The sequence below is a fragment of the Mustela nivalis genome, assembly GCF_964662115.1.
Source record: "Mustela nivalis genome assembly, chromosome: 8".
Classification (NCBI taxonomy): domain Eukaryota; kingdom Metazoa; phylum Chordata; class Mammalia; order Carnivora; family Mustelidae; genus Mustela; species Mustela nivalis.
The window spans coordinates 73,358,078-73,379,668 of NC_139027.1; the positions used below are offsets into that span (position 1 = coordinate 73,358,078).

Below are 21,591 nucleotides of genomic sequence, written 5' to 3' on the forward strand. Positions count from 1 at the left end.
GGTGGACTGAACCAAAGGAAGGGGTGTGGACATTCCCAGAAGCTCAGGCAGGCTGTCACTCAGGGTCAGGGACCTGTGCCCTGCTGTGTGTCCACCCAGCCCCTCTGGACAGGCTCGCTGCAGGGGCTCTACCCCTCGCCTTGCTGCTCTTCGCTTCCTGGGAGCTGCTTATTCCCACCTCCTCTTCTTAGCATGCCTGAGGGATTGGTGCTTAAAACCCAAACAAAAAACATTCAGGAGGGACCATTTTAAAATTAAAAAAAAATAATAATAATTCGGAACATAAAACTTTCTAAAAAAAGAGATTGCCTTCTACATAAAAACAAATTCAGATATTATTTATGTCTGTGTATAGAGAAAATACTGGAAGGAAAACGTTATCACAATGTTGTTTCCAGTCAGCTCTGATAGAATTATGGGAGATATAATATCTTTCTGTATTTTCTCTTACAATCAGGATGGATGAGTTTGTTTTTTTTTAAAACAGCTTTATTGGGAATAATTGACACATAGCCTGCAGTTTAATCTGATAAATTTTGACACATGTACATATCCATGAAACTGACACACACTGTCAAGATAATGAACATATCCATCATGGCTTTCATAATCTCCTCCCAACAAGGTGACCACTGACCCTCTATGTCACTGTTATTCAGTATATATTCCCTAAAATTTTAAGTCAGTGCCATCTTGCAGTATGGAATCTCTTCGTCTGGCCTATTTGAACCTCTTATTTTGTAGTTCATCCATGGAGATGTAGGTTTCAGTGATTTAGTCCTTCTTATTGCCAAGTAGTGTTCCATTGTGTACATGCTGCGGGTTTCTTACGGCCCTGTGAATTGCTTTTATAATTAGGAATATCTCCATTATTCTAAGTGTACCCTGAGATTAGACAGTGTTGTTGGGGTTCCTACTGTCCATCCCCCTCTAGAAGTTTGGGGCAGTTTTCCAAGCCTGATACAGTGGCTTTAAAAGGCAGCAATCTGGAAAGCCCAGAAGGACCAGGTGCTATCATTTGCCAAACAAAGGCTTAGCCAAGCCTTTGAACACTTGTGCTGTATACGGTCGGAGTTTTGGTTTTGGTTCTATGAGATGAAGTGCTGGTTAGCAGAGATTTTCAAGACCTGCCTTTGTCTTCTCCTCAGTTCGAGAGTCAGAGAAAGCTGTGTTGAAGGAACTTGACCTCTTGTCACAAACTGGCATTGAGTGTGTAACTTTGACATATCCCATGGACCTGACTGTGCCTGCCCAGCAATGACCAGCCTGCCTGCCCGGCTTCCTCAGCTGGCCACTCTCCCCACTGTGCCCCAGCATCCCCCTCTTCACCTGCCCAGTGCAGCCCCTGCCCATCTCCCTGCAGCTCCTGTCCTTCCCTTGGACAAAACTGACAGCCCTCCTCCCTCCGCTCTCCGGTGATTTTCACAAGGTCTCCCCACCTCCTGGTTTAGCACAAACCCACACAGCTCCTGCAGGACTCCAGACTCCTGAGGTCTCAGAAGAGTCGTGTTCTCAGGCCTCACTTGTCCTTGTGGGCACAGGGACAGGCATTAGGATGCTCTTGCCCCTATTTGTGGTTGCCCTCATCACTGGGGGTACCAGAAGGTGTCTCCAGTGTGCTCAGAAGCCAGTGCACTGTGACATTCTGCTCTGGCCTCCTCTAGATAATCCTAGGCCCAAAGGAAGAACTTAGCTACCCCTGTTTCCTTGCAGAAAGGAGACAGTGAGGGGCAACCCCTCTCCCACACTCTGGATACCTCCTTGTCCCCGGGCCACAGTTTCCTAAGGTCTGTTATGTGATGTCCTTTTCTTTCTTTATCACTCTGAGTAGGGGTTAGACCCAGTCCCTGTGCCAGACCAGGAAATGGACACTCCCAGCCTGCTGCCTTCCCTCCCTCCATTATATCTCTACCCCGAGGGCCCCATGCCAACTCCTACACCAAAACCGCCCATACTGGAAGAGACCCAAGTCTGACAAGGGGGCTGATACCCAGGTGCCTGGGTCTCCTGCTCTGGGCTGCACCCCTTTGCCCATTGTGCACCTGCTGACGACCAGACATTGTCTCAAGGGGCTGGAGCCCCGCTCTAGGAACAGCATGGGGGAGCTGAGAGTCACATCAGCCTTCCTTCTCTCTCAGGGGTCTTAGGTTCCAGGATGAGATTGTCAAAAACAGAAGCAGGAGGATGGGTGGCTGGCTTTCCCTGGATGGGTGCTGGCTGATGGGCACCTGCACCCAAGGCCACCCCTGCCTCCTTGCACAGGGCCCTCCTATTTGGAGACAACAGGAGCCTGTTGGTGGTGAGGGCCCCGGTCTTCTGCCAGTGAACAGTCACCCTTGTGAGCTAGGCCCTTCTCCCCAGAAGGTGGAGGAGGGGGCAGGAGCAGGGCTGCTTTCTCCCCAGCCCAGACTCCTGGTTTTTGCGGGGGGGGGGGGGGGGGGGGAAGAGGGGAGTGTTTGTTTGTTTGTTTGTTTTTAAGTCTCCTTCAAAGAGGATGAAAACAAACAGTAGGTTTGCCTGGACAATGTCCAGCTCTGTAATCTCAGAGCCACCGTGGGCGGCAGTGACAGGAGCCAGCCTCTGTAACCCAAGCCTGGAGCAGCGCGGGGGCAGTTTTTCAGGGAAGCTCCGCCGGGCTCCCGTGGGTACGCATGTTGCTGTAGCCCACACCAAGCAGGAATGCCACCTGCCTGCCTGCCCACGCAGGAGCTCGGTGGGGCAGGATGTTCAGGGAGCCTGTGGGGGAGCACGCCAGCCCGGCGGGCTGGGGGCCACCCTCAGCATCAGGGTGGGCAGGACCCTGCTTTTCTCAGGGGGCCCTCTCTTGTGTCTGAAGCTGCCCGCGTGCACTTTCTCTGCATGTTCACAGCATTAGCATTCACGCACGTGGGTGCCACAGCCTGTGTTAGAGAGAGGCACCTTCCCCCTGGAAACCCGGCTCCGTGGCACTTCCTGCCTAGGGTGGAGGGGCAGAGGCCACCTTGAGTAAATTTCCATGCTGCTTGGAGCTGGCTGAGTTGCCATGTGGTGCTGGAGGAGGCAGGAGGAGGTGACTGAGTAGCAGGTTCCATAGAGGAGTTCCAGGAACATGGTTACCCAGGCTCCAGCCTGTGCTTGACTTTGAATCCTGGCTTCTGACCACAAGTGGAGCATGTGTGCCATCCTGCCCACCCCACTCTGGCTGGTGGGTCCTGGGGAATGACAGAATGATAATAAAAGTCTGTAATGCAGAGATCATTTCTAAGCCTAGTAACAGGTAACTTGTTTTTGCCCTTCTTGTTGATGAGGCTGGGGCTTGGAGGTATGAAGTAATGTTCCCCAGGTTGTACTGGTTCTTGATGGTGGTTTGACTGCCAGCCTGTCTGGCTCTAAACTGTGTATTGTCCCCATCATGTCTTACTGGGTCACTGCAGGATCACTGGCCATGGGCCAGAAGCTTTGCCAGGGGCTTCTCCATAGCTTATTTAATCCTCAGAGCAGCCCTGAAAGGTAGGTTTTGTTCTGATTGTTTATTTTGGTCATTGTGAGGCTCAGAGCATGTGAACTGCTTGCCTGCTGTAGGCATTGGGGGGGGGGGTGTCTCTGTACTTCTGAAGTCCACACCTTCCCTCACACCTTTGATGCCCAGACCTGCATTCTGCTGGAAGGGACGTCTTTACAAAGGGGCTTGGTGTCTGGCCGTGTAACCACTTCTGACACCAACCCCTCCCCTCATTGCCCAAAGGTTGCAACCTTTATACTCCTTGCTCTCCAGACATCAGTCCTGTGCCCTTGCTGCCCACAAGCTGCCCACTGGGTCCACCCCGCAGCCTGGCCACAGATCACTCTTTCTGCTCCCTCACCTCCTAGGCAGAAGTGACTGTTCCCTGTGGCTTCCCCTGTCACATTATAGGTCCCTTCATTATAAGCAGACTGTAGGAAATGACTGTTTCCTCCACAGACTGAGATTTCTTGAGGGTAGAGACTGTGCCTTGGGTTCTGGAAACACAAGGAAGAATAATGCGTAATAGGTGTTCAGCAAATTTTTTTTTAAGATTTTATTTATTTATTTGACAGAGATCACAAGTAGGCAGAGAGGCAGGCAGAGAGAGGGGGGAAGCAGGCTCTCCGCCGAGCAGAGAGCCTGATGCGGGACTTGATCCCAGGACCCCGGGATCATGACCTGAGCCAAAGGCAGAGGCTCCAACCCACTGAGCCACCCAGGCACCTCAGGAAATGGTTTTTGAATTAGGTAGAATTGAGTTGCTCAGTGTAAATATTCTCCTTCTTTTCTGATCTCATGCTTTTTATATTTGAGAGCTTTAATAGGGTGAGAATTTTCCATGTGTCAGAATGGGTCCAGGTGGTAAGAGTAGCATAGGTTTAATTTTTAATTTTAGATTTTAACTCCATGCTATGTGTACTATGAGTCTATGGCTATGAATATATGAATCTCAAGATATTCATGGAGTTTAAAATTTGGGCTCGTCTCCTACCAGTGTGATGGGGTCGTGGTGGCTAGAGTCTCAGATCTGCCTCTGGTTCCACTGCCAGGCCTAAAGACACTGGGCCTGGGCTGATGGGGTTCCTGGTGGGTCCCTTGCAGCCTTTCTCCTGGCCCTAGCTTCTGGGAGCCTCAGAAATGAGTCAGAACATGTGCAGCGTGGGCTTGTGCGGGTGGCAGGGAGCCCAGAATTAGCTCAGCTGTGTTTTAGCAGGGTTGCAGCAGGGAGGAGGTGGCTGTGTCAGGCATGGAGGGGGGTGCCCAGAAGCAGCAGTCCTGAGTGGCATGGAGGTCTGCTCTCAGGAGCCAACCCTGGCCCCAGGGCATTGGGGGAGGGCCTGCTCTGTGCCTGGCACACACCCAATTATAGATGAGCAGGGGTTCCGAGAAGCAGGCCTGTGCCAGCACAGCTGGCGTAGCCTCAGCACACCTGAGACAGATGTGGGTGCCAGGAGGGCACAGTCAGGTCACTCCCCAGGAGTGAGTGGCAGACAGGTATGGGCACCACTGTGCTCCCTGCTCTTTTTCTGGTGGCTCTGTGCCTTTACCTGCCCACTGCACACTGAGCCAGGCAGAGCCCAGCTGCCCCTGAGCTGACCCCACCCCTAGGCAGCACGCCCTGCTCCTCTGCCTGGCGTTCTCTCTTTGTAAGCTGCCTTTCTATTCCCAGGGAGGGATTGGTGAGCATGGGTATTTTAACAGATTGCAAAATGCTTTGTTTTCCCTTGCCCCATTCCTGCTCTCTCCAACCTCTGGCATTGGTGTGTTGCCCAGGACGCCCGCGGTTGTCACTGGAGACAACAGGGCAGCAGTACTGCCGCTGCTGCTCATTGGTGCAAAACAAAGGGTCAGGCTTTATGCTTCCCAGGAGCGGGGAGGGGCCTGGCACTTTGGAGCCACCGAATGAATCAGCTAGGTAGAATGGTGGGATATTAAATCTCATGTGTATCAGCATTGTTCTAGAAAAAACATTTGCAGAGATTCCAGCATGCGGCCTGGATACCCGAGGTTGCTGCTGTGGCTTCCCCGCTGCCACATGAAATGCTCACAATCTGAGTGATTGGTGTGCTGGGGGTTACTGTGGGTGGAATCGCGTGAGTAGAACAATTTGGGGAAGAAAACAAAGCATTCGAAGGTTTTCAGGGTGGCCCAGCTTTGAAGCGCAGCAACTGACTTCTGCCTTACAGCCGGGCCTGCACGTGATCACCTGCATTTGTGCCTCAGAGGCCACCACAGGCTGGCTCTGCACACAGTGAGCCCGCCACTGGTGTCCTGTCCCACAAAGGAGCAGCGCTCCCATTTCGCAGGTGCCTTCCCTTCTTGCCCTAGCACTGCCACTGCAGTGTTGATCTGGCCAGCCTTGTCAGCTCTGAACACAGGATTTCAGAAGGGATGTGTTGGGCCACACCTAGACCTAGCACGGGGAGGGAGTAGTCCCCTGCTGGGACACTTGGAAATCAAAGACCACGCTTCAGCCAGCTTTGTTCCTTTAGTGCCTGATCCAGTGCTCTTCACACAACCTTACATTGTACCTACGGGCTCCCTTTGCTGGTACCTGGGGCCAGTCCCTGGGGACATTTGTGTTAAGGGTCCCACAAGTCTGAAGAAACTTTCCTGTTGTTAGAGCCATCTGGTTTTTTCAAGGCACACCGTGTACTCAGCTGTCTTGTTTGGGCCCCACATCAACTGTGAGGTGGGCAGGGCTGGAAGTAACATTCCCCTTTAAAGGACAAGGTAGGGCCAGGTAGTAGATAGGGTGTGGGCCTTTTGGTAGGGCCTGAGGGCCAGATGGTAGACAGGATGTGCCTGTGTTGGGGGCAGAATGACAGGCGCAGAGGTTCCCTGGCCCCTCACTTCAGCACCTTGCCCAGGGGCCTGCTGCTCGCCTGCTGCCTGGCATTATCCCATCAGTCTGTCCCTCCAGGCTGCACCCAGAACTCTGGGTGTCATGACCCCACTGGTAAGCCTCAAACTGGGGCAGCTTGGAACAAGAATAGATCCAGAGATTGGACAATTTCTGTATTTTCCAAGTATGAGCACCGAAGCCAACAAGAGTGAAGTAATTTGCAGTAGGTTGAATGTTGGAAAGAATTCTCTGGGGAGAAATTAAAAAAGAAAATCCCAGTTGGGTTTCTAATTCTTTGCCAGTGACATTGGTATGATCCTGTGTAACAGCTACTCTCAACACTGAGACACCTCAGGCCTAGCAGTATACTCCACTTCCTGACAGTCCCCTGGGTTTGAGGACAACTTCTCAACCTTTCTCGAAAAATAGAAGGTTTCTTAGGTTCTGGTTCTCTGTGCCAAGCTCGTTGACACCTGAGTCCCGAGCTGCCCCTTTCACCCAAAGGGAGTTTTATACAGACTTGAGCTAACCAGTTGATCTGTATCACCATATTGAACCCCCTGTGAAGCCCAAGAGAAGGTGCAGTTCCTAGCTCCGCTTTGTAGAAAAGGAAACATGCCCTTGCCAGGGTCACCCATGTAAGCAGACCTAGACCTGGTGTGCTCCGAAGCCCATACCCTAGCACGGGGTGGATGTCGGACACCCTCCTCTCTGAGGCTCCTTGTTGGAGAATGGTTTTCATTGTGAGCCAGAGCTGATCCAGTTCTGAGAGGTCCTGAGAGCAACAGTTTGGGAAATAAGGAACTTCTCAGAGTACATTTTTAGAGAAGATGTGCTGACTGCTTTTCTCAAAATGTATGTGGGGTCTCCTGCCTGAGCTTGGGTCCGGCCCACAACCCCTCTTGGTGAGAGGTCTTTGAAATCTGCCGCCTGCAGGGACCGAGTTGGGAGGCCGTGCCAGGCAGGGAGGGGGGCCAGGGAGTAGAATTCACCCAAGTGTGATGTTGGAGACAAAGGACACAATGAGGAAGACTGCTCAATGTTTTGTGAAGCTGGAGGGTTGAGATCTGTCCAACATGTAGCAGTTTCCCTCTTCAGGGTTAAAGGACCCCTTTACAAAAGCCACCAGAGCCCTGCTACCTAGGCCTTTTGCTCTGGTCTTCCCTCAACCCTTTTGCTGGCCCTTTGCCAGGCCCACTGATGGGCTGCAGACCTGGGGAAAGGCTCCCTGAGATTACAGGTGGCACAGGAACATTATTCCTTTGGCCAAAAGGGAACGAGGGTAAAGGAGCAGCTGGCCAGGTGGCTTGGGGTGTGCGACCAGATGGAGGGCTCCATGCCAGGGCTCTGCTCCCCTGGGAGGCCGATCAGCCTCAACCTGGGCATCAAATTTCAATGGGCCTGAGCAGGTCAGCAACAGGAATGTGTGGGAAGGAGGAAGTTCCATTTTACATGGCCAGGTTGCTCCTGACAGCTCATTTCGTTTACATTTGCAGTTTTTATGAACTTGAGTTAGATGACAGTTGCTTGGGTCCAGATTACTTGGAAACACTCAAAATGTCCTCTGGTGTCCTTTACCCAATAATCATGAATGTTTTCGCAGACATTTCATGGGGGCTTTCCCATACCTGTCTACCTCTTCTTATAAGTTACAGCAATTACATGGCACAGCTGCTACACTTAAATCAGAAGAAAATTGGACCAAATAAAGAAAATAATTTTATGAACAAATAAGTATCCCTTGAGAAGCACAGGGAATCTGATGCAAATATCATCAGGGAAATTTAAGAATTTGCTACTGCTGTCTAGGGCTCTGGAAAATATGAATTTCATGGTGTGCTCAGAAGCCTTCCACAGAACCTGCCTGATGACTCTCTGCCAGTCTGTCCTTAATCTTCGCTGGAAAGTCCTCCCAGGCCTCCGTGAGGCTGAAAACCAGGATGCATTAATACAATGCCTACACTTCGAGTTCAGATTCAGCCTTTAAACATGGGGTCGGGGAAGTCAAGTTTCAGGTCATGGGCTTTTACTGTGTTGACCTCTGAACCTTTAAGACTTTCTGGCTAATTGTACCAAAGAGAATAGGGACCCAGACCACAATGAGAGAAAATAGGCCAGGTGTAAATGAAATTAATTTCTATATGAAAGGGCGTTTAGTGGAAATGGTGAGGTGTGGTCGACATCTCAAGGGCAGACCCTGGTGTTTCATAGATGGTAAATGCTTCATTCTGTGCTTTCTCTGTTGAAGGCAGTGCCACGGCACGGGGGAGGGGGGTGGCAGGGGAAGGTCATTGGATCTGTAAGCCACCTTGGAAACCCGAGCCTTGGTCTGTTGTCCAGGGCAAGCAGCAGCTTGTACCAGGGAAGGGAGGGGACGGCTCATTCAGCTATTTATCTGCTGATAGACATCCACAGTGATAGGGCAGGTTTGAGTTTGCATTTTTTTAATTAATTAATTAATTTTTTTTTATAAACATGTATTTTTATCCCCAGGGGTACAGGTCTGTGAATCGCCAGGTTTACACACTTCACAGCACTCACCAAAGCACATACCCTCCCCAATGTCCATAACCCCACCCCCCTTCTCCCAACCTCCCTCCCCCAGCAACCCTCAGTTTGTTTTGTGAGATTAAGAGTCACTTGTGGTTTGTCTCCCTCCCAATCCCATCTTGTTTCATTTATTCTTCTTCTACCCACTTAAGCCCCCATTTTGCATCACCACTTCCTCATATCAGGGAGATCATATGATAGTTGTCTTTCTCTGCTTGACTTATTTCACTAAGCATGATACGCTCTAGTTCCATCCATGTTGTCGCAAATGGCAAGATTTCATTTCTTTTGATGGCTGCATAGTATTCCATTGTGTATATATACCACATCTTCTTGATCCATTCATCTGTTGATGGACATCTAGGTTCTTTCCATAGTTTGGCTATTGTGGACATTGCTGCTATAAACATTCGGGTGCACGTGCCCCTTTGGACCACTACGTTTGTATCTTTAGGGTAAATACCCAGTAGTGCAATTGCTGGGTCATAGGGCAGTTCTATTTTCAACATTTTGAGGAACCTCCATGCTGTTTTCCAGAGTGGCTGCACCAGCTTGCATTCCCACCAACAGTGGAGGAGGGTTCCCCTTTCTCCACATCCTCGCCAGCATCTGTCATTTCCTGACTTGTTGATTTTAGCCATTCTGACTGGTGTGAGGTGATATCTCATTGTGGTTTTGATTTGTATTTCCCTGATGCCGAGTGATATGGAGCACTTTTTCATGTGTCTGTTGGCCATCTGGATGTCTTCTTTACAGAAATGTCTGTTCATGTCCTCTGCCCATTTCTTGATTGGATTATTTGTTCTTTGGGTGTTGAGTTTGCTAAATTCTTTATAGATTTTGGACACTAGTCCTTTATCTGATATGTTGTTTGCAAATATCTTCTCCCATTCTGTCAGTTGAGTTTGCATTTTTATTTGGGCTGATAAAATCTTCCTATACACGTTTAAACTCTTTGGTTGACAAACTGTCCACAGGATTTGGACAGGAGAAGCCACAGAAACCTCTAGCTTGGTGGTCAGGAAGGACTTCTGGCCTGTCAGCCACCCATACCCCTATTTGCAGTGCCACGGCCAGACATTTACAGAAAGATGACTTGTTGGAGGATTAACTTAGTCATGCAGTTGTAGGAGAGAGACAGCACGTGTGACCCGACTCCTGCCCCGCAGCTGAGGACTTGGAGTCATCCTGAAGAGACCTGATACTTGAGGGTGACCTCAGAGCTCTCCAGGCCATTCTTTGGATTCCTCTGCCCTTGTGGCTGGTCTTCCAGATGAGATGGCCAGTCTAGCAGATTGTGGCCAGTCAGTTCTGAACAGAGAAGGAGCTTCAGGGACTGCCTCCTCCTGCTCCCGCTGCAGCTGGGCTAGGAGAGGGGATCCTGTCTTTCCAGACTTTTAAATCACAGGTCTGTATCTGGCATCAGAGACAAGAACTGGCCTCATGTTCCCGTGGGTTTATCTACAGGTATGCATTTGACTCCCGATGCCTTGCAGAATTTGCATGGATGTCTAGTCAGTATCAGATAATGTGCATGTTCTGTGTTGAGAGAAGCTTCACCATCAGTCCTTTTTGTGGGGTCTCTCATGGTAGGTCATCTGTGTTATAGCCTCTTCTGTGCAGCATGCTGCCAGAGCCACCATTTAGAATATAACCAGACTTCTGATTCTAGCCATGATGGACCAATAAATGTTGGATTTATTCTCCTTTCCTAAACAATTATGACATTGGACAAAACAGATGAAGCAACTGTTATTAAGACTGCGATGTCACTCCTTGCCAGTGTGTGATGCAAACGGAGGCAAGCTGTGTGTTCATCCTGGCTTGCTATTGGCTGGGAGGGGGAGTTGGGGAGTGTCTCTGCAACCAAGGCACAGGGAGGTAGACTCAGGCACAGAGCTCATTGGAGGGACTGGGAATCAGAATCCTGGAGTGCTAAGGCAGCTGGCATTTGGGGGGGCGGGGTGTTGGAAAGGAGAATTCTGAGCAGAGCAAGGATTTCAGAAATCTTCCAAGTGGTCGCCTAGATTCTTACCTAATACTAATCAGTGTTTACATAAGACAAGGCTCTCCTGAGGGCTGGGAAGTGAGCTGAGCAGAGATTCTGAGGGTCACATGGTGCTGGGAGGGGTAACGTTATAACCTGCCAGACTGGGGAGACTTTATGAGAACCTCAGTCTTTTACCTGAGGCCACAAAAAGACCACCACCTCAAGAGTAGTTCTACTCTAGCATGGGCTAAGCACCTCACTAAACCCACTATAGCAAAACCTAGAAGAAAGCTCTGTTAGGATCAGATGATGGTCTAGCCAACTGTCTGGCAGATTAAAACTCAACGCTATTTAAACAAAGTATTATCTGCAACATCAAGCATAAAATAAAATTTAAAAAAAAACACTAGGCATGCAGGGTAGTATGAGTGATAACAAAGAGGAAAAGATCAATAGATTAAAAACCCATCCAAGCATAATGAGCAAATAGGAATTTTAGTAGAGAAATGAAAATTTAAGAAACAACCAAATAGAAATCCCAGAACTGAAAAATGTGGTATGGAATGAAAAATTGGATTGGATGGACCTAACAGCAGTTTGGGCACTATAGAAGAAAATACCCATGAACTTGAAAACAGATCAATACAAACAATTCAGACTGAAGCATGGAGTGAAAAAAGAAACATAAAATGAACAGAACCTCGATGACATGGGAGAGATAATATCAAGTAGTCTAGTATAGTTGGAATTCTATAAGAAGAGAGGTTGGGGCAGAGAAATATTTGAGGAAATTCCCTCAAATTTGATAGGAAAAGAATTTCAATCTACAGGTTCCCAAATTTCAAGGAATCCCAAGCAGAGTTGACTTGGAGAAAATCACACCTAGGCCCACCAGAATTAAATTGCTGAAAGCAGAAGAGAAAAATAAAATAATAGAGCAGCCAGAGGAAAGATCTATTACATATAAGGGAACAAAAGTAAAAATATGGCCGACTTCTTATCAAAACAGTGCAAAGCAGAAGACAGTAAGACATTATCATTAGTGTTCTGAAAAAAAAAAATCTTTCAAAAATAAATGTGAAACAAATATATTTTCAGATTGACAAAAGTTGAGAGAAGCTGTTTGCTGCGGACTTACGGAATAAGGACCATTAAAGGGAAGTCTGTGGCCTGAAGGGAAATGCCACCAGATAAAATGGATCCATATGTAGGAATTAAAAGTGCCATAAAAAGGGAAATGTGTTGTAAATATAAAAGAATTAATTTTCTTATTTTTTTAAAAGATTTTGTTTATTTGACAGAGATCACAAGTAGACAGAGAGGCAGGCAGAGAGAGAGAGGGAAGCAGGCTCCCCACTGAGCAGAGAGCCCGATGCAGGACTCGATCCCAGGACCCTGAGATCATGATCTGAGCTGAAGGCAGCGGCTTAACCCACTGAGCCACCCAGGCACCCTAATTTTCTTATTTTTAAACTTCATTAAAAGACAATGGTTTAAAGCAAAATAGTAGCAATTTATTTAGGAGTTTATAATATATGTAACAGTAAGATATGACAAGGGATGAGAGGAGGGTAAATGAAAAAACATAGACATGTGATAGGGAATAATCAATAAAAACAGAAGTTGGCTCTAAAAAAAAATGAATAAAATTGATAAACCCCTCAAGAAGACTAATGAAGGAAAAAGGAAAGGAAACTAAATTGCCAGTATGAACAAGGAAACATTTTCCAAATAATTATAGAAAAACATTTCCCATATAATTTCATGAGGCCAGTATAATCATGTTAAAAAAAATGAAAAAGAAGTTACAACCAATATTTCTTCCAAAAATAACAAAACCCCTAGCATATTGCATACAGCAATCATAATACCTCATACCCCAGTGGGGTTCCCCAGGAATACAAGGTTGCTTTAACATGTGAAAATTCAGTGACTGTAATACACCACATTAATTGAATAAAAAAAGGAAAATTATATGATCTGTGCAGTAAATGCAGGAAAAAAACATGTGACAAAACTCACAGCCTATGATCAGAAATTCTCAGCAAACTCAGAATAAAAGGGAAATTCCACCATGTGTTAGAGGACAGCTTTCAAAAATCCACAGCTGAAATCATTCTAAACTATGACACATAGAATTCTCTCCTCCTTGATCAGGAGCAAGGCAAGGAAGTCTGTGTGCGCAACTCTTTACAGCACAGGACTAGAAGTCCCAGTCCGTGTAATCAGGCAACAGAAAGAAAAGCCATAAGGGTTGGAAAGGAAGAAGGAAAATTATCTGTGTTTGTGGAAGGCAGAATTCTAAATAATCTTAATTAGTAAGAGAATTTATTTCACCTAGCATAATACCCTCCAGTTCCAACCATGCTGGCTAATTGCACTTAATTAAAAAAAAATAAGTGAATTTAACAAAGTCATAGGATTGATGGGCAACATGCAAAAATTTATTGTGTTCCTGTACACTAGCAAGAGTAACTGGAAAATGCAATTGCACTGTGTCCCAATGGTGCCAGCATTCCACTTGGAACCTTCTGATGACATCTTAACTTCATTCAGAATGAAATTCAGAGTCCTGCCTGTCAGCTAAATGGCCTTCTTGCTGGGTAGGCTCCTCTCCCCCGGCACCCACCATGTCTCTGATCTGTCCCTATTGTCCCCTTGGCTCCCTCTGCTGTGTTCAGAGGGACTTGGCTCTTCCCTGTGCCTGCACACCCATTCCCCACAAACAGCCTTGGCTCACTACCTCATTCCAGTCAAGTCTGTGCTCAGCTGTTACCTTCTCAGAGATGGCCTTCCTGATCACCTTATTTAAAATAGCACCTCCATGGAACACTGAAAAAAATAAATAAGATGTGAAAAAAAAAGCACCCCCTGGGGCTCCTTGGGTGGCTCAGTGGGTTAAGCATCTGCCTTGGGCTCATGTCATGATCTTGGGGTCTGAGGATTGAGCCCTGTGTTGGGTTCCTTGCTCAGTGGGGAACCTGCTTCTCCCTCTCCCTCTGCACCTCCCTCTGCAGCTCTCTCTGTCTCTCTCCCTCTCTCTGAAATAAAATCTTAAAAGTAAAATATCACCTCCTAACCTTGCTTTGTTTTTTAAAACATTTAAAGGTAAGTCTTTCTTTCCCTCATCACCACCTGGCATACTGGACACATTTGTTCCTTGTCTCTTCCCCTTGGAACATTAAAACAAAGATTTTGTCTTTTGTTGTTGTTTGTTGCCCAATCTGTAGTATCCAGCATGGCCTGGACCTTAACAGCAGTCAATAAATATTTGTTTACAGGCAATTCAGAACAAATGTTGTGCTAATAAGGATGGAGCTTGGGGGTAAACCCTAACGGGCAAGTCTGGTGTGGTAGGCCCTTGAATCTGCCATTTTCCTTTTTGAAAAAATCCATATTTTAGTGTGAAAGAAAATTTTCCGTTAAAAACAGTGATGTTTTGTCAAATCCTGAGGTGGGACAGTGGGACAGGCGCCTCTGTAGGGCATGTGTTATTTGCATGGCACACCATCATTTGCAAAGTGCTTTCCTGGGCATTGCCACATTGGATCCACACAGCACCCGGTGATGCAACGGGTTGGATGGTGGGTCAGAGAGATTCTGTTACCCATTCAGGGCTGTACAGAGCTGCTAAAGCCAGGAGTCCAGCATTTCCATCCCATGTCCCTTTCCACTGTGTCCTGTGCTGGGAAACAGCTCCCAAGTTCTTGCATGGTCACTTGTGGGCAGGCAGCCCCCAGTTCTGATTTTAATGAGGTTAAACATTCTGGTATCGATGCTTTGTGCACCTGTGCTGAAGGTGAGGCAGCAGGTGGAGGAAGAGAATATTGCTGATTTTTGAGGTCTGCTTTGAAGACAGGCTCTATGGGGAATGGAGGCTGGGGTCAGCCCAGCAGATGTTTTCATAGTGTGAAGAGGCACAGAAAGGGTCCTGCTGGCCCTGGGGTTGAATGAAGGCCCCCGAGGTCCAAGTCCTAAGGGTTCCAGAACAATGGCCTGGCTTCAGCTTCAGGTGGAGAACCCGGGGAGACTGTGGAGCGGTCCATGGGTGTGAGCAATTCCGCGAGGCCCTGGCTTTTGTAATACATGCTCCTTTGGGCCCTGGGAACCCAGGGGAAGAAATAAAGGTGACCTCTTTCTTCTCTCATTGAAATTCGTGTCAATAGACACTCTGGGGACCTTTGCCAAATGAAAGGGGATTGGGCGTTTGTGTGCATGGTATCTCATTGGATCCTCAAAATAGACAAGAAAAATACCTTCTCAGTCTCAGATGAAGAAATAGGCAGGGAGCAATCATATGGATTTCCCAAGAGTATTTCCATATTAGGTAGCACATCTGGGACAAGGACCAAGTCTTGGAACTCCAAGTCAAGTGCTCCTTGAAGAGCTCCACCCGAGATGCCTCATGCATTGGGCACATCACCAAGAGTGACGGAGACAAAGGTATCATATCATGACTAAAACCATGATAACCACAGTGGGGAGGCTTCCCAAAGATTGTTCTGTAGGAAAGGTTGAGGGTAGGCACCCAAAGTAAGGAAAGGGATTAAAGTGAACTCTCATGAGGCATGTGTAAGGAGTGGGTACTTTGATGCCTACCTGTATATTCGGTGTCGACTTTTCTCAGTGATCTCTCATACTTTTTTTGATTGTATATATTATTTTTTTAGTTTAATTTTATTTTTTCGGTATCCCAAGATATTCCTGGTGCATTGTTTATGCACCACACCCAGTGCTCCATGCAATACTTGCCTTTTTAATCCCCACCACCAAACTCACCCAACCCCTCACCCTCCTCCCCTCCAAAGCCCTCGGTTTGTTTCTCAGTGTTCACAGTCTCTCGTGGTTCATCTCTCCCTCTGATTTCCCCCAACTCACTTCTCCTCTCCTTCTTCCAGTGTTCTCCGTGTTATTCCTTGTGCTCCACAAGTAAGTGAAACCATATGATAACTGACTCTCTGTTGACTTATTTCACTCAGCATAATCTCCTCCAGTCCCGTCCATGTTGATAGAAAAGTTGGATATTCATTCTTTCTGATGGAGGCATAATACTCCATTACGTACATGGGCCATATCTTCTCGCTTTTTAAAAGTCTGTTGGGATCACTTTACCTTGTCCTCACCAATCTGTGGCTCTGGTCTGCGTGGAGCTAATGGGAGCTTGGAGTATTGCCCACAGCCCTGATGAGCCTGGCTGGGGCTCTCTTAGATGAGTCTGTGGGCCGTGCTTTGCAGATGTCACTCTGGGTGTGAGGCCAGACCGGAGAGTGCCACCCCGACTGAGGGCCACAAAAACAACACTTCTGACTGCAGCAGCATTTCTTTCCTTTCCTTTCCTTTTTTTTTTTTTAAGATTTTATTTGACAGAGGCAGTGTGCACACAAGCATGAGGAGTGGCAGAGAAGCAGGCTCCCTGCTGAACAAGGAGTCCAATGCAGGGCTCAATCCTAGGACCCTGGGATTATGACTGAGCCAAAGGAAGATGCTTAACCAGTTAAGCCACCGAGGCACCCCAGCAGTACCACTTCTGAGTGCAAGACCACATACCTGTGTGTGTGTTTGTGTGTGTATGTGTATAATGCTGAAAAGAATGGTTTTGCACTCATGATGTAGTAATACGTCAAAAAAAATTACTACTAGGATAAACTTGCAGAGCAGTTGTCAGATGAGGCATGTTAAGAAGGCTTAGCTCACTCTCAGAGTTTGGATATAATCAAAGCCCAAATGTGTTTTTGTCATTGCTATATCGTTGCTTTAGGAAGAAAAAAAAATCTATTCCTTGATTTAAGTGTCTGTAGTAGTTTAAATCTCCTCCTGGGTCCCGGTGCCCACTGAGATATGGCTTCTTCCCACAGGCGGAATCATATGACACAGTGAAGCATGACGTCCTCTCTTATAGTTCACTGAGAAATCGTAAGAAGACTCCATTATTTTTTTCCTGGGCGAGATTTTTGGTCAGGAGGGGGAAAATACAGTGCGTTTTCAAATCATGGAATTCTGGAAGGTCATGTGTCCCAGAGGCGGGCACCTGGGGCTTTGAGGAAAGCCAGTCCCTCTGCCTAGTTGTTGCCAGGTGCTCACTGGCAGGCCTGTCCTTGTGTTAATGTGCACAGTTCAGGGAAATGGGTGGGAGTGAGCTGCTTCTGCTTCAGGCTGTTTGGATTCAGGGTGCTGGCTCTGCTGGTTTGCAGGAAGCCTCAGGGAGCTCTTGCCTGCCTCTGTGCTGTCCTGGAGATTAGGTTTCCAAAGGGAGGGAGGCTGAGCCCACCACGTAGCAGATGGGAGCGAGCGCCTGGTCTGTGAGTATGGCCCCCCTCCCCTGTGTACCTGAGGCAGGTAAGGGTGCCAGCATGGGCCCCCACAGAGGTGCCCCCCAGCAGGAAGGGTTTTGTCATTTTAGGTCGCTGAGCTCCCCAGAAGAGACACTGGTAAAGCTGGCTGTGGGTACTGGGACAGTTAGTAAATTTTCCTTAATAGGTCTGATAAACTTGGGGCTTCTTGGCTTGTCTTAGACAGATGACATGTAGATCAGCATGTGTCCTCTGAATGAAGAGGTGACAGTTGCCCAGAAATACTGAACCCATAGGTCAACAGATAATACAGGGTTGCAGAGTTTATGGAGGCAGGCCATGGCAAGTCCCTAGAGTTGGCCTTCTCAGGGTGTTTCCGCCCAGTGGGGAGACCCCTATCTAGAGCAGGACCCTAGGTCCTACTGAACTTTCCCTCCAACTTGAGGAGTGATCGGGCCGTGGCTGTGACCAGGGATCTGCCCCTCACCAAGCTCAGTCAGAACTGCTCTGAAAGCTGACAGCCTGGTTGGCAAATTTAGGAGAGAACCTGTGTCTGTGCTGAAGAGCAGCGCCCCTGTGCCTGTCACTCTGAGGACACATTCCTGGGACCCGCACGCTCGGTGAGCACACTCAATACACCGGAGGTATGCTGTGCACAGAGTCTCCAGTGAGAGCTGTTCATAGTCTTAGGCAAAGAGAGGGGCTTTTTTCTGGCTGTGGGAGAGGGGGCCTCACTGGGGCCTTGCAGGCCAGAGCATGGCTGAAGGCTTCCAGGGACCCCCTCACCATACCTCTGATGACTCTCAGAGAGGCAAGCCTGCTCCCATGTCTGTGACTACATCTTTCTGGACCCCTTTCAGTGATTCCATGGGGGCTGACATCTAAATCTCCTTTGCCTGTGTTTCCAAGTCACGTTTTAGGGTTGGTGAGCCTCCAAATGGCTCCTTCTGTTTGCAGACGCCCATAACGTTCTGTCTTGCTGTCCAGTCATGAAACGTTCTGCTGGGATCTGTTCCTGGGCTTCTCTGCTGTTCGTGTCTTACTACTTCAGCTCGTTCTTGGGCTCCTTGTGAGGAAAGGCTGTATTTGATTCTGCCTGGGGCTGCTGGGCACAACATGTTCTCAGCCAACTGTCATTCACACTTGCTGGCGCTGGACTCCACTTGCCAGTGACACATGCCCAGACGAGGCGCACGAGTTTTGCCCATCCTGGACTCTAGTAGAGATCTCTCCCCTGAGTCTAGAATCTCCGTAGACTGTGTCATTTTTGTGATTCAGGACTTTAAGGAAAGATGGAAGGATTCCTTGTGCAGTGTGGGCCCTGTGCTCTGGTGTGTGGTGTGTCACACACGGGGAAGCACAGTGGCCTGGGTGCTCAGTGGATATGACATCAGCCTGCAGCCCCCTGGCTGAGGTGCCGGTGCTGTTCTGTGTCAGGACCCTCAGGGCACGTGGGATGTCCACTCCATCCCCCTGAACTCTCTGGAGAAAGGGAGCCCTGGAATGATGCTTTTGTAGATGACCTGTGTACCAGGGATGGGCAGACCCTTTCTGGGGAGACTGCTGTCTCTGCCACATGGGAACCAGAGCCAGAAAACTGTTTGTGCAATGCTGGCAACTTTCTCGCTGCTGCAGGGGCTCCAAGGCTTCCTGATGGTCGAAAGGGTTCCTTTTTATTGAGCCTATCCTAAGACCAGGCCCTAAGCCAACACATCTTCACTGAATTCTCAGCAACCCTGCCAGGAGGCATGGTCCCATTTCACAGATGAGAAAGCAAGGAGAGGCCACCTTTCTCTAAGTGGCAGAGCCAAGATCGAAACCCAGAGCCTGTAAAAGCCTGTGTTTTTAAAGCTCTAAGCCCTGGGCCCACTGCCCACCCATCCCCTTTCCTTGTTGAACCACTTCCTTTCCTAAGCAAGGAGAGGGCCCGGATCTTCTTCCTGTGGTTCTTCTTCCTTCCCCTAGCCGTTGCTCCGGTCACAGAACGTGGAGCTGGATGCCAGGCTCCTTCTGAGACAGGGCTCCGTCTTGGCAGCCACCACCAGGGGGGAACTGAAACCATCCCTGATTGTTTCTTGTGGCTGATGAGCTCTGCCCAGCGAGGCTTTGGGAGGAGGTGTGGATCCCTCCTTGCTTGGGTTGGGGCCCTTGAGTCATTTTCGGGGCGCCAGTCAGGATGGGACGAGTACGCGTGGTTGCCCTCCTCTGTGGTTTATAAAACAGCCCACCATCCCATGGCTCTCCATGGGCACGGTTGACAGCCAGGCCCTGAGTCCCACCTCTGCTCTTTTTGGGCCCTGGCTCCCTGTGACACCTGGAAGAGTTGTTGCCTCATGGGTTTTGTGGCCTGGCTGGGGCCACAGGGGAGACCAGGACATGCCACACACTGAGCCACCTGTCCAGCCCTCGCTTTCCTGTTGTGCCAGGATTTCCCAAACACAGAGCAGGGGACCCAGTCTCCAGAGCTCTGTCATTGGGCCGCATCCGCTTTCCAGCCTTTATTCTTTCGCGTCCTCCTGAGCCATTTTTTCTCCTGTCTAATGGGGCCCGTCTATCTGCCAACCACATCTTGCCCTTTGCTCTCGGGCACTCCCCTGGGGCTACCTGCAACCCTCACCCCTGCTTCTTCACCTGGACATGGCCTTATGTGTTCTTTGGAGTGTGGCTGCTGTCCGTGTCAGAGGCCCTCCCTGCAGCTCCATGCTCGCCCATCCACCTAGCCCCTGCTCCCAGACTGCCTTCAGGACATTTTTCCTTTATCCTGGGGCCTCGTTGCACTTTTTATATCTGTCCTCCCCACAAAATCTACAAGGTTGTATTGGACTCACGTTTGGTAATTTTTGTCATCCTGGGGCGCGTACGAAACAGTTTTCACTTTGAGAGAAAGGATCAACACCTTGAGGTTAAGAGACCTCGTCTTACCTCTTCACGTTACCAAGTGGCCGCGTGGAGTCTTGCTGGAAGTGGAGCCTGGGCTGGAGGACCTAGCTCGCAGGGCAGCAGGCGCATTCCATGTCCTCTGCCACCGGCCTGCCTGCAGCGTAGGTCACTCCTTCTGTCCTCACAGTCCCTCTTAGGTTCCATGAGGCAGAGGGTATGTTTGGGGTGTGCAGGCCTGGATTGTGACTCCTCTGTCTTCCTTCTGTTGGAAAGAATACCCTTTCTGGGAGAAATTAGTGCATTCTCCTATTTAAGAAAAAGAAGGGGAAAAAAAAAAAAGGTGTGTGACCTAGACTTTTGCTATCCTGTGAAGGAAAAGAGTCTGCCCTCGTGCTGTCTGAGCACAGCGACATTTCTGTAGCCTTTGGCCATCACGGGTTATGGTTCACAGTGATGGGATACAGGGCCTCCCTTCCGCACATCCGTGTAGGTTCCCTGCTGTGCTACTGGGGTGGCAGAGGCAGCAAGAAAGTGTCTGGAGGGTCCTGCTGAGCTCTGGACAGCGCGGGAGCCACAGGCAGGTGCTGTGTCTGGCCGCAGGAGGTCAGACTTGGTGGCAACAAGCCCCTTTGAGCCAGGGGCATGTGCCCTAGACCCAGAGAATGCTCATAGTGGCTGGGGACGAGGCCTCCAGCTGTGCCCTGCCTGGTGGAGATCCTGGAGGAGCTGACTGGCCATTCTTGTAAGCTTCATGGCGTTGCATTGGTGCTCAGCACGTGATGCCAGGCTTTGGTGTTTTTCTTGTAGGCCCATCTTCTTTCCCCCATAATCTTAGGGGAGTAAGGACTCAATTCTCCAATCTCTTCAAGACCCCCATATTTCCTACCAAGTTGACTTGCACATGGCCCTTTTAATGAGGATTAATTACTGACTTTTTTCTTTTTTGTGTGAAAAAAACACAGTAAAACTCCCCAAGATAGTCAGCAGTAACACTCCACCTTCCAGGCAAGTGACCCGTAGAGGATTTCCCTTCAGCCTATCCCACAATCTTTGTAGCTTGCTCTTTAGAGTACTTAAACCCTAATGCAGTCAACTCTTCACTGTTAGGTGTGAGGTCGCTATGTGGGGATTATATATGACACACTGTAAATCCCATATTAGCTTCCCCCATTGTTCAGCAAGCTTTGGGGCCCTGTGACCCACCTTATTGATAGTGTGAGGAGCACTGTGATCTATTTATTTATTTATTTTAAAAGCTTTTATGTATTTGTCAGAGAGAAAGCACACGCACACAAGCAGGGGGAGGGGCAGACAGGCAGAGGGAGAAGCAGGCTCCCTGCTGTGCAAGGAGCACCATGGGGGACTTGAACCTGGGATCATGACCTGAGCTGAAGGCAGAAGCTTAACCAACTGAGTCACCCAGGCGCCCCAGCACCATGATTTAAATTGGACCTAAGCAAGTTGCAGTGAGGAAAGTCAAGAAACCTCACAGTGGGCTCAGGGTTTGGGGACCATCAAGAGCCCTGTCTCTTGAGGGCAGAGGGATGCACCA

General features: G+C 48.9%; 1 protein-coding gene across 7 annotated transcripts in view; it reads left to right on the plus strand.

Annotated features, from left to right (window-relative positions):
- CRACDL (CRACD like) overlaps positions 1-21,591 on the plus strand; it is a 131,121-nt gene that overhangs the window by 18,483 nt on the left and 91,047 nt on the right. Inside the window, exon 1 of one of the 7 annotated variants that reach the window (XM_082746777.1) lies at positions 17,084-17,168. The exons of the other annotated variants lie outside the window; for them this stretch is intronic. The gene's annotated coding sequence lies outside the window, so the exon portion shown is untranslated. Of the gene's footprint in view, positions 1-17,083; positions 17,169-21,591 lie in introns of those variants that run through there. 7 annotated transcript variants of the gene reach the window in all.